Genomic DNA, 12,930 nt, shown 5'->3' with positions numbered 1-12,930 from the left:
GCAGTTGAGCAAGTCCATTCAGGTGTGGAGTCTGTTTGGAGATAGGAATTGGCATGGTGGAGACTTGATGTCAAGCTTATAATGTGAGGGGATGAGTTATACTCTAAGAGGGTTTCTGTTTGAGAGTTAACCATGCAGGTCAGTTATACCACCTGATATCACACTTTAGTTAATTTTTAAAATATATTTAAGTGTTTATTTCCTATTTTTCTTCGAAGGTTATCTGAAATACTTTAAACTTGGAAAATAACAATCAGACTTCTCTTTCCCGGTTTTCCTTCCCATTGTTTCTCTAACTTCCTGTTTCAGGAATAAATTTTGGTAAATATAGAATTCTAGACTTCATTCATGTATGTGTGCCTTAAATGGTGATTGTGCACATCACAACCTGAAATTTAAGTTTAGACAACTGTTAGTATATAAGAAAGTTGAGGTTGGTTGGTGTTACCTCAGTGTTGCCTGCTATGTAATATTTTTAATGAAGTACATTGAATGATCAATAGAAAAATCTAGTACATATGAAAAATACAAAATGATAGTTTAATAACAGTGACAGTAATACAGTGATTTTTTACTGTGTTGCTGAAGATTATTCCTAGGTGCTTAGATTCCACATGACAAGTATAGGCCTAGCTGTGAGTACTGATAACTGTGACTTGATCTTGTCTTTAGAATACACATTATGGTAGTTGTGCTAATACATGGCAAAAATACCATGTCTTTGGTTACCAGGGCACAGGATTTAGTGGCATTGTCTGGATATTGCCAGTAAAGTTTACCTAACGTATGAAATGTGAACCATGTGACAATGAAAAGCTGTGCTGGCATTCTTTTCTTCCAGAAGGAAGTGAAGACCTCTTTCTCTGGGAATGTGGTTGCCTCGTTGCCTTGGGCAGATTTGATCCTCTGCTAGATCTCAGTGTACTGTCACCAGTCCTTCTGCACGTAGTCATCAATGAATTTCTTATTGCTGCTAGTGAATCTTGCAGTGACTCACTGGGCTTGGTTATTGCCCAGTCTTCCTTCTGCTCTCCTCCTCCTCTTTCCTGAGTGGTTTTCTATTTTGTAGGATAAAGATGTGCTGAAATTTCTCAGCAATCTAACTTCTAATGCAAACACGCATATTTGCTGTGGAAGTCAGTGAAAGATGTAATTTGTGCTGTCAAAAGTAGTTACTAGCACTGCCTTGTGTCCTGAACATCTACAGTAACAGCAACCTTGGCACAGAAGTGAGACATGCTCTGAGTCCGTTTCTTGCCTGCTTCAGCAGATTAGAACTGTTAAAGTGTTTCCTTTTTAGTATCATTTGCAATTGCAGAGACAAGGATTAAATATACGTTTTAAGCAACGTCTGTATCATCAGCTATAAACAAATTTCGCTGGTAATTGCTAAGACTTTATTTCCCTCATGGGCCTCCTTTTATGTTCATAAAAGTGTCATTATCAATTTCTAGTTTAATTTCCTTTTAATTTTCCTGTCTTTGCTTGGCCACACTGTACACACCTGTAAATCTCTAATTTAATAGAGGAATGTAAAGAATAGCACCTTTCTTTTCCAGGTGAACTGATGAATCTCTTATGCTGTTTATTCAAGTCACAGCAAACAAGATTCAAACTCTCTGGCTTTGGACACTTATGGCAGCTGCTTCTGTACAGAGCTGGGCAGCAGGGATCCTGTAAAGTAAATTAGTTAAGGGGTATGCCTGGTTTAGAATACAATAGCTGGCCTCATTCTGTTTACAGTCCTTTACCTTCAGACATCTACTTGAAAATAATTATTGGTAAAGTTAAATATCACACGTACTAGCGTGTGATGTTGGGCTTGGAAAAGAATAAGTCATTTTAAAATAACAAAACAGGCTTCTTAAAAAAACCTCTAACACTCCTTTGCAAGAACCCAGGCCTCTCTATATCCAAGGATGCACAAGAACACTTGACCACTGATGTTATTTACTCCCTTGTGCGCTGTATCTTGAGAAGAATTAAGCAATCAGTATGCTATTCTGGCAAACGATCCATAAATATGATTAAAATTCCTGGGAGAATAGGACTCAGATTAGTCCAGTTCTACATTACAAAAGATTTATTAGTGTATGTTGGCATGAACTTTTAGTATAGTTACAGAGTGTACAAATATAAAATATCTTGACCAGTACAGCTTATATGGACTTGGCATGCAGTATAAGCTTCAGGGGATTAAATCTTTCCTAGTATAACTATGTCAGACCAAATCATCCTTATCAATGTAGTTTGTTAATATATGTCAGAGAGAGTATATGTCTAACAGCTTCAGGTAACAGAAGTTTCAGGATATATGAATCTCTTGTGATTTTTGATTGCTTTATTGGTGCTTGTTTATCTCTCTGTTTTCTGATGCTTTTCATGTTCTTATATCAACCTATGTCTGAATTACACTTTGGTGTAATGTCCTTAATTCATCCCTTAAATTACATCTGCCTTTGGTTCAGTTTGTGTCATTCCTGTCACTTCTCTTTTTCCTTCAGGTGCAAAACTTCTCATCTCCTCCATTACTTGGTCTTCCTTTTATTTTCTTGATGTTTCTGGTTACCGGTCTCAAAGTACCTAGAGGTTGTCTTTTTACCTTCTGCTGTTCCCTCCAGCCCACAGAGCTTTGTTCCCTTGTTTATTAATGCTACCTCATCTCTGGTCCTTTCTGTGGAGGCTGTTACCTCCAAAAATATCTGTTTTGAATTTGGGTCGAAGAATTTGGTGCTTCTGTGCTGTTGTGTTCTGTGTTCTTCCTGTTCCTATTTATTTATTTATTTATTTAATGAAAGAATTTCCTTCTATCTGTCTTTCTAATATTGTTATGGTCTGCATGCATACAACTCTACCTATTCCCATCTCTCTGTCTGCCTTTGACTTGCAACTTTCTTCCATTCATAACTTCTCACCTTTCAGTTTCCATATGGATAACCATCCAACTCTTAGCTACCCTGGTGCTGTTTCTCATTTGAACTGTATGTCATGTGCCAGATCAGCTACACAACTGAATTGGTCTCTCTATGCACTGTGTTATCCAAGTTCCTTTTCTGTGGTAAGTATTTGAACTTTTTAAACATTTTTGTTCCCTCTCTCCAGGAATAGAACTTTGTAAAACTTCTATTTTGTTAATCTTGGGGACTTTTTTTCTGCTCTTACTTCCTTTATTCCTTTCTACTTTCCTCTATCAGCTTATCAGTTCCCTTTAAGCGCTATTTTTTGTTCTTCTCATACAGTTCCAAACCCTTCTGACAATTCATGGTCCTGGCTGACTCCCAGTATCCATTTTCTCAGTTCCTAATGCCATTTGCAATGCCTTGGAGATACTGCTATCTCTGGTGAAAATCTTTTGATTCTGCTGACTCTCTGTATTTCTTAATCTCTGGGATTTCTGTCAACTGTTATGAGTATTTTTGCTTGCAGTTTTGCCTGCTATGTATTTTTATTAGTCATATAGGCCTCCATTCATCTTATCTATTCCCCCCCCTCCATGTGAGCTTCTTAAAACTAACCAACTAAGGTAAAAAATTGAAGCTTCCTCCTTTTTTACTGAAACAGACTTTTTGTTTTGTAGTCTTTGAACCTGTTCCAGTGAACTTTTTCCTATCCCTATCCACCATCTGATCTTCTTTTTTTTTTTTAATTTTAAAATTTTTTATTTTTTTTAAAATTTCTGTTTCTCTCCTTGAATTCCTCCCCATATACAACAAATATGCCTGAATCTCTTCATATTAAAAAACCTCAACAACACAAGCCAACCCTCAACTTCAGAAGTTTGTATTCACCAGATTAATGTCCTATCCCTTGATGTCCTTCATCTCCCGCCCCTTTCCCCATTAGTATGCTTTGTACACTTCTCATAACTTCTTGTCTTCTAGTGCCTTTCTAGAACTGCTCACTTCTGGTTTCTGTCATTTGCACTGAAATTTATCTCACTAATGTTCCATTTGACTTCTTCCTGGAGGAATTCCAGGCTAGTCCTTTGTTCTCCTCCACTCCATCTGTCATCTCTTTGTGATGCTATGTTATAGTCTTCGCTAAATTTTGTTGTTCTTAGGCATTTGTTCTTTTGTCCTTGTTGATTGTTTCTCTTTTCAAACTCGATTTCTTACTTGGTGGGTCTCCTCTCCCCCTCCTCTTTCTGTATATAAGTATGTGTTTAGATCTCTCAGGAATCCATCCTCAGCTTTTTACATCCTCCTCCACACCTTTCTTCAGATAATGTAGCCATAAGCATGACCTTTATGAAGGTGCCACTGCTTTATTTTTAGTGGTCTTACCCCACTCCAGTTAAACTCTACCTAGCTCAGAAAATTTTCTTGGTCTTCAGTGGTTTTCTGAATATAATCATGTCAGAAACAATTCTTGAGTTTTCTTTTATTTCTTGATATATTCTTGCTCTGTGTTGGTCTGGAACCTGACAGTTCCTGTTTGTTCCTGTAGCCATAAATCAGATTGAAGTCTTGCTCACCTCAGCACCATGGCTATTATGATCTCATCTGTCTGGCTGACGTTAATACTTACAGCTTTGCTTCACTTGATTACTGGTGTTAATATCATCTTCGCTTATCACTCTGCCTGCATCACTTGCTATTTAAGGTCTATTTACTCATCTTCTCAAATAAAAACTTCTAGTCTTTCTTTTAGAAGCTTTACAGCTTGCCTTTTCCTTTCCCTCCAAGAGAGAGATTCTAGCACAAGGTTGAATTTTGTGTTTATTCTACTGGCAGTATTAGTTTTGATTTTCCAATTGCTATTCATCTTCCAGTTATTAGTGCACTTGGTGTTACGCTGTGCGATCTTCGAAACTCCTCCACAAAACTCTTTCTGTAGTCTATAAGATGAAGTATAACCTGTTAATGTCTGGGCAGAAGTACTAGTTGTGTTCATTTTATTATACTTAGGTTGCCAAGTATTCTTAATCCAAGGCTATTTACCGTGTGTCCTTTAAATTATGTGACTAATGAAATAGTTATAAATCAGTAATTTATTTGAATAGCTCATTGTGCATATATTTACAGCATGTATGTCAAAACACTATTTTTCTTTCTCCACATGTGCATACACATACATGTTTAATAGAAATGCTAGTCAAAGAAAAGGTAGGCAGAATTTGCAGGCATGAGGAGGGATGCTTGTAGGACTAAATACAGATCAGCAGATTACTATTATTTGTTTAGTACCTACATCGAGATATTGCCAGAAGAGAAGGAACCTGTTGCACTAAACCTGAAAGAGTGGTTAAGCATTGAAACAAACTCCTCAGGGAAGTGGTGGAGTCACCATACTTGGAAGTGTTCAATAAATGAGTGGATGTTCAAAAAATGATTGGTTATTCAAAAACTTCGTGATACAGTTTAGTGGACATGGTGATATTAAGTCAAAGGTTGGACTTGATGAACTTGGGAGATCTTTTCCAACCTTAATGATTCTATGATAAGCCTGGTACAAATTTATAATAAATTAAAGACTAATCCAAGTAGCTTGTGGCATCATGTTTAAGATATAAGCATTTTCTTCTTTAAAGCAATCCATTCTTTAATAAAAGGAGATGGTGTTGTCTTGTCAAGGAAGGGTATGAAGGGCATCTGTTGGATATTATTTGTTGTCATTGTGCTTGTAATTGTTTTCACTTTAGAGCAGTATAATGAGGCACAAGTAATGATACATAATTCAAAAATGGCATTACCTGTGATGTGCCAGTAAAACTTGATATCTAGTGAGTTCTGCCATTTTCCTAAAAGACTGAACACTGGGAACATTTAGATTAATAGCCTTCAAAGCTGTGTCTGATGGACATCATGTCCTCCCTTACTGTTCTCTACATTTGCACATGGGTCTATCAATTGAGTGGCATTGTGAGAAGCTTGTCAATGAAAATAATAGCAGTCTGTTCTAACAATAAAATACTTTTGAATAGAACCACTGATGAAACATGAAATGCCATGTTCACATTTATTTTCTACTCTATAGTAATCCTTGTCCCTTTTCCTTTCCAAAAGTTATGTTCTGTAATTTCAATATTCAACACACTGTTAAAGTCTTATCAGTTGTTTTTAATTTTTAGCTTGTTTTTATTTTCTAGTGTCTTAACTAGTCTAGAACAACAAGGTCATGGAAGTGATGATTGTAAAGCTTCCAGATTACAGCAGATGAGCAAGTTGTACAAGTCTAATTCTTAGATCTCTGTGAGGTAGGAAGACCAGTTGAACTGCTGTTTAATTCATATTTGATTCTTTGGCAGCACAGATTCCTGAATATGTGTCTTCCATTTGTGATGTGTAAAGTTTTAAGCCATACAAATCCCTGGTTATCTAATCCACTGTCATGATCATTTTCCCAATGTATTTTGAGTGAGTCTTCAATACAAAAATTTTCCTTCCAGTGCAGCGTTTCATTGCCTGGGCAGAAGTGACGCACAAGTGACTTCAAACTTGGCATCTGAAATTTGTTGATTTGCCCTTTTATTTCTCAGAATATATTATCAATTTCTTTATCTCACTTATTTCTCTTCTGCTTCCCCCCCACCCCCACTGCTTCTGCATTTTTTACTGCTTTTCTTAATGCCTGTGTGAATTAACTGGACTACCTGAAACTTTCAGATAGTGGATTATATTATAAGTGGCTTGGAGGATTTAATTATTTTTTTATGTTCTTTGTGAACAGAGTGGCTCCTAACTGTTTTCTCTGGCATTACTCACCCTGATCACCATGGCTCACTGACGACCTGAGACAGATGAAGAGTGAGAGCAAAGATAATCAGAATGTCATTGTCTAATTACAAGATGAAGAGTTTTTCTTTTCTGATGCTCTGACTGTGTAGACAGTGCAAAAGGTCTCTTCTTTTCCATTACGGCAGCTGTTCATTTGCATGCAGCAGAACATTTCAGGGTGATACAAGTCTCTGTTTTTCAGTCACATCAATTACAGTTGCGTTGATAAAAAATTCACCCATGACAACAAAATCACATAGACCAACTTAAATCTTTGGAGAGGAGAAATACTGGGTCATCAGTTCTGGATTTTCTGCTGAAGTTACTCCCTGAAAATGTAGATGGTTTGGGAACTCTTCAGACTACATTTGAATTTATACTTTTTGGTCAAAAAGGGCGTGTCAGTTGTCTTCAAGGAAGTTATATACAAGTTCTAGTTTTAAAAAAGCCAAACAAACCAAACACAATCTTTTTTTCTCTTCTGGAGGATAATAGATCATATAGAAGGCAACTCTGAAGGACCACAAGGAGTCCAATTTAATCTTTGGGCTTGTAACAGAAAATTATATGGTATTTGATGTTAATTTTGCCTGAAAATGGATGACTAAAGGGCAATACTATTTTTTAACACTTCAGTTAGATTTGGTTCAGTCAGGCTACCTTTCATTTCTAGAAAAGCAACAATATTTCTAGTGTTGGCAAACTGATTTGGAAGCTTAGCATGAGAATCATTCCTGCTGCCTTGATTAATCCTTGTATTGTGCTTGTAGAAAGTGTTTGTCAAATATAATTGAAAATTGTCTGAGAAGCAAAAGAATTGCTGAACATTATATCAATGTTTCTGAGAGAGGGATTTAATTTATTATTGGTCATGCTGGCTTGGAATGTCAAAAAAGGTGTTGTTTTGAACTGAGGTTTGCATAGATTTGCGTCTAAAGGATGCAGTTGCCATACTACATAATTTTTGTGGCTGGTTGTAAAAGAAGACAAAAAGTCCTCTCTGTGGTGTTGTAGCTGTTGTTAAAACAGGTTCTACTAAGTTGACTGTGACTCTTTCTCTTCTTTGCACTTGCTATTTCCACATGAGTAGCTGCTTCAAGAAGGCTGCCTTCTATGATTCTTCTCCCTGACCCTATTTTGAGGTAAAGAAATCTGAAAACACGTCATTTTTTTCTGAGGCTGAAGGCAGCTCCTTTGAAATGGGAAGTGTATCCAACTTAAAACCCAACATATTTTACTCCTGATTAAGAAACTAGGAGTTAATACTCTTTTTTCCATTTGCTGCCCAGCAGCTAATATCCTATTGCATAGTGGGCTAAACTCTGAATATTTAACTTCTAACTACACCTAAATAATACTGTTATCCTGGATCTATCCTCACCTGGCACTGGGCCAAGAAACAGCCCAGACAAGCTAAGAGTAAATCTCATTTGGGTTTTGGATAAAATCTTCACATACATCTTCTTGCTATTGGACTTTTCTCTAGTAGTTGACATAACCATTGCCGTGAAGTGAGAAAAGAGGGTTTCAGCTGATGGGTCTGCACTAGGATGACGTAAGACTTTTGAATAATAACCAAAGAGGAGAAAATAACCATCTCTGCTGTTCTCACCTCTATGACTTCTATGTATTTTATGTTGTAGTAAAAAAACCCAAAGAAGTAAAGGCAATAAAATCTCAGTCATGCAGATATGACCCTACTTCTACATCTACATAGCAGCAAGTAATGGTGTCTTTTATTTATTCAGAGGTCTGGCTGCAACTAGCAATTGAATAAAGATTAGCTTGCAAATCTGGCAGATGTGATAGGATAGAAGGAAAGGCAGAAGTTACAAGGCTGAAAAAAACTGAAAATGTTCAAAGGAACACAGAAGTGTACGGTGGTTGCGTTATTTAAGAGTCCTGATAATTTTAGTCAAAGACATACAAAGCATGGTAAACTCAGCTGCAATTAATTGCAGGTGCTTAAAACAGGTACCAGAATCCAGAAAGAATATAACAGTTCATTATTTCATTATTGCTCTAATTATTTCATCCAATGCTCTAACAGATTTATCAAGCCTTTTAGGTGGGAAGGTTCGTTGTTTGGTCTGTGTCCTATCCTGTGTCATTGTCTGCAACCCCACTGGCCCTGTTAGGCAGAGAAAGTGGGGCACCTAGCCATTGCAACAAGTTAAGTTAGTATTTTGCCTTAATATTCTGTTTTATCTTATTTAAATAGAAATGTTGTCTTCAGCTGGTTAGGTGTATAGAGAATAGATAAAGAGCTTATCATGTTTGCTTTGCAAATGTAAGGAATGTAAGGAAGAATCTAAGATAGAAGATTCTCTATCAAATGTTAAGGAAATATTTTGGTTATTATGCATTCATTTATGCATCAGTTCATAGCTGCTGTATTGTGCATAATGATATATGACCAGCACAGGATGCTTCAATGCAGATAAACATGGGAATTTACAAGTATTAGTGAGCATTTAATTCTCTGTAAAACTGCTTTGTTTTATTCATGTGTGTATATTCTCCTTGTGTTTTGTCTCATTAAATCAATATCAGTAGTATGCGCTTAGAGTTAATGTCTGCAATGATTATCTATGTTTATATGTTAAAAAAATTGTATTATTACATTAAAGATGTGTTCAGTCTCTGGTCAGTAGCAAAGCAGTTCTTTGGAGCCAGTGCTGATTAATGCATTTTTTAGCAGCATTGCAGAACTTGGTATTTCGTTATTGAGTCATGCTAAACATTATCTTGGCTTCTGCTATAAAAAGAGAAAAGAGAAAGAAAGAAGACACAGAAGGATGCTTTTATGCATATGACATGGAGCCCTGGGGAAGATGCAAATCTGAAATGAAAAGTAATTGCTTTTTACTTTGTTGCATAGCCTGAACTATGTAGAGCTGACCAAAAGGAATATGTGCTTTATGTTAACTAGTAGTGATTACTGCAAAACCAGTATCATTAAAGGGACACTTTTAAAAATAATTTTTCAGACCTTGCAGAACAGACCTTATTGCATTATAAATGTGTTTTGATGGGTCTTCCTTGATAGGTGGATAGAGGGGAAAAGGATGATAATGTAGCTAGTGGAATGGAAAAGCAATTATATTTCATCAGAAAGATAAAATTCACTGCATTTTGCACCTCAGAAGATTGATAAATGTTGTTATATGTAATATAAGCAATTAAGCAGAATAACATTCAAAAAGGTTTTGTTTTGTTTTGTTTTTTTGTATTTTTTTTTACCCCCATGCTTGTCTTCAAAAAGAGAAAAGAATTGTAGCATCTAAATTGTGGGTATACACATTTTGCATTAAATCAGTTTCGTGTGAGCATATCTGCTCAAGGACAGTTTAAAGGACAAGGCTGAACATGGCAGTCACCAGTGATTTGCCTCCTACAACAGGGAGGCATCCGTCTACATACAACAGCTTTTTAGCCATTTAGGTTAATTGTCTTTGCAAGATATTCCAATATGCACTTGGCAGCTCCTGAGTTTGAATAACTCAGTTTTCTGTATCTTTAGTAAGGTCGTCTTTATGCATTGTCAAGCTGAACTTGACCAAAATGACCTTAAGAATACAAATATTCTGTAATGGGTTTGTAAAATGAATACAACACAAAGCAGTAATGCTGAAATATCTTCAGATTGAAAAGGCAGTTGTGTGTGGTGTCTGGATAAATGTTTAGAAATTCATTATAGTCCATTTGAAAGGTGAATACCCGAGGTTTTTACCACTAACTTTATGATAATACATATAAACTGAAATGAATATATTAGAGTTCCATCTTTTAAGTATATGTAATTATTGGCAATATAAAATAACTAAATTATATATTTGTCATGGTTTAACCGGAGCCAGCAACCCAGCCCCATGCAGCCACTTGCTCATACCCCCACCAGTGGCACTGGGGAGAGAATCAGAATAGTAAAGGCTTTAAAACTCGTGGGTTGAGATAAAGACAGTTTAATAGGGAAAGCAAAAGCTGCACATACAAGCAAAGTAAAACAAGGAATTAATTCACTTCTTCCCGTGGGCAGGTGTTCAGCCATCTCTAGGAGAGCAGGGCCCCATTATGGGTAGCAGTTACTGGGGAAGACAAATGCTGTCCCTCCAAAGGTCCCCCCTCTTCCTCCTTCTTCCCCCCGGCTTTGTATACTGAGCATGATGTCATACGGTCTGCAGTATCCCCATGGATAGTTGGGGTCACCTCCCATGCACCCCTGATTTCCAGGCCAGCGTAGCAGTACAAAAGGCAGAAAAGGCCTTGGCTCTGTGTAAGCTCTGCTCAGCAATAACAAAAACATCTCTATAGTATCAGTCCTGTGTTCAGCCCAAATCCAAAACACAGCCCCATACCAGACACTGTAAAGAAAGTTAACTCTACCCCAGCCAAGATCAGCGCAATATTACAGCTTTATACTGTTTATAGGAAGGTAGTATTTAATATTTTATGCTGACAGCCATTCCCAGGTTCCAGATGGCATTTGAGAATTATGTAGGTTGTCTAATCATCAATAAGTGGCTTATACGGAAAAGTAATTAATGCCATGATTATTTGCTGTATGAGTCAGCAGGTGTGTCATGCATAATTTCTAGTGCATAAAAAATCAAAATGGCTTCTGCTCTGTTACATATTTTACAGAAAGGAAGATGCCGAAAAAAGAATCTTTTGGTTATGTTGTTATGATTTATGCTGTGGGTATATTACGAATGTAATTAAAAAGCGAAAGGATTTTATTTAAAGACTTAAAAACTGTGAAAAAATTGCCTGGAATATTAATACTCTTTGTAGGTGGTTTTTGCATTGTATTTCAAAGGAAAGCAATCATCCAGTTTATTGAAAACACTGAACATATACAGGACAGTAAATAAAAGAAACCAAGTATGAGGGAAATTAGATAAAAAGAAAGATCAAGAAAAGAAATAATTTGTAGTTTTCCATGTAACATGAAAATTTCTGTGTTATACATTTTGACTTGTCTATTCAATATATATATCAAAAATATCATACTAGTGGAGCAGAGTACCTACCAAGGGAAAGACAATGAGACATACTCATTGCAACCATTTAAAAATTTCCTGTTGTCCTAACAATTTCCCATTTCCTAATGTATATTTATTGTTATATTATTATTTCATTTACTGCCATGATCAGCACAGATGATCTTCAGTAAATGTTTGTCCAGTATTCAGGTGGCTTTTATAATATATGGAAGAGTGTCTTTTAAGATAAGGTATTGGTTTTCCTGTTTTAGTAAATATATATAAAAACTGTATAGATAACTTCAAATTTATATATTGTCACCTGGACTTCAATCTACCTTCTTGTCATACAGAACATGAGGAATATGTCCTAATTACATCATCTGGAAATGTACTGAAGTTCTACAAGTGTATGTGTCTACGTTAGCACATACATATTTAAAAATGTGTGTCATGTGCCTTTGTACAGATCCACCTTTGAAAACAGTTAATTTCCTTTTTCTTTCCACTCAGTCATCTCCAATGTGATAAAAGCATAGACAGTTTATAAGAGCTGTAACTAAAAACACAGCAAAACATCTGTCATAAAATAATGCTTCTCAGCTATTCTAAAAGTGTACATTAATTAAATTGATCTGAGGTGTGGAAGGGCAGTGCACAGTTCTGGGAGGTGGCAGGTTAAGGATCAACCTCTTTGCAACATGTTGAGTTGTAGTTACGGCTGTATCACAGCTAAAGAGAGTCACTTTGAGAAGCTTTCCACGAGGTCATTTATATAGCTTTGGAATGTCTTGGGTAGTGAGCTTTATCAATACGTTGGTGGAAAGGGCACTTAAGGCATTTGTTTTTGGTTTCTAAGCCATGGACCTTTTTATTCATTCTAACCAATACACTTAAAATTCTTAGCAATAGCTATAGCCTCACTTTATACTCTGATAAGCAGGTTGTTGAGCTAAGGGTTGAAAATTCATACTTCAGGACTCCTGGTGACCTTCTTCCTTTAGGACAGCTTAATAAGAAGTATAAGTCAAATGTTTTTGAAGGTGGTTTATTTCTTTTTATTTTGTTCAACTTCAAATACATATTTCAGTGTAAGTACTGAAATATTTAAACATGGAATTGCACTGTGAAGGATGCAGAAGATGACTCTACTGTCTGCTTTTCTGCACTCACCACTGTGTTTAAACTTCTAGTATGAAGAGACAAAAATAGAACTGTATTTATAAGTG

The 12,930-nt window shown here is 36.2% G+C and overlaps 1 protein-coding gene across 10 annotated transcripts in view; it reads left to right on the top strand.

Annotated features, from left to right (window-relative positions):
• Positions 1-12,930, top strand: part of SLC4A10 (solute carrier family 4 member 10) — a 153,157-nt gene that overhangs the window by 39,610 nt on the left and 100,617 nt on the right. The gene's annotated exons all lie outside the window — the stretch shown is intronic.

This window comes from Lepidothrix coronata, unplaced genomic scaffold (assembly GCF_001604755.1).
Source record: "Lepidothrix coronata isolate B3197 unplaced genomic scaffold, Lepidothrix_coronata-1.0 Scaffold274, whole genome shotgun sequence".
NCBI lineage: Eukaryota > Metazoa > Chordata > Aves > Passeriformes > Pipridae > Lepidothrix > Lepidothrix coronata.
Note: the sequence above shows the minus strand (reverse complement) of the source record. Positions and strands in the feature narration are given on the sequence as shown.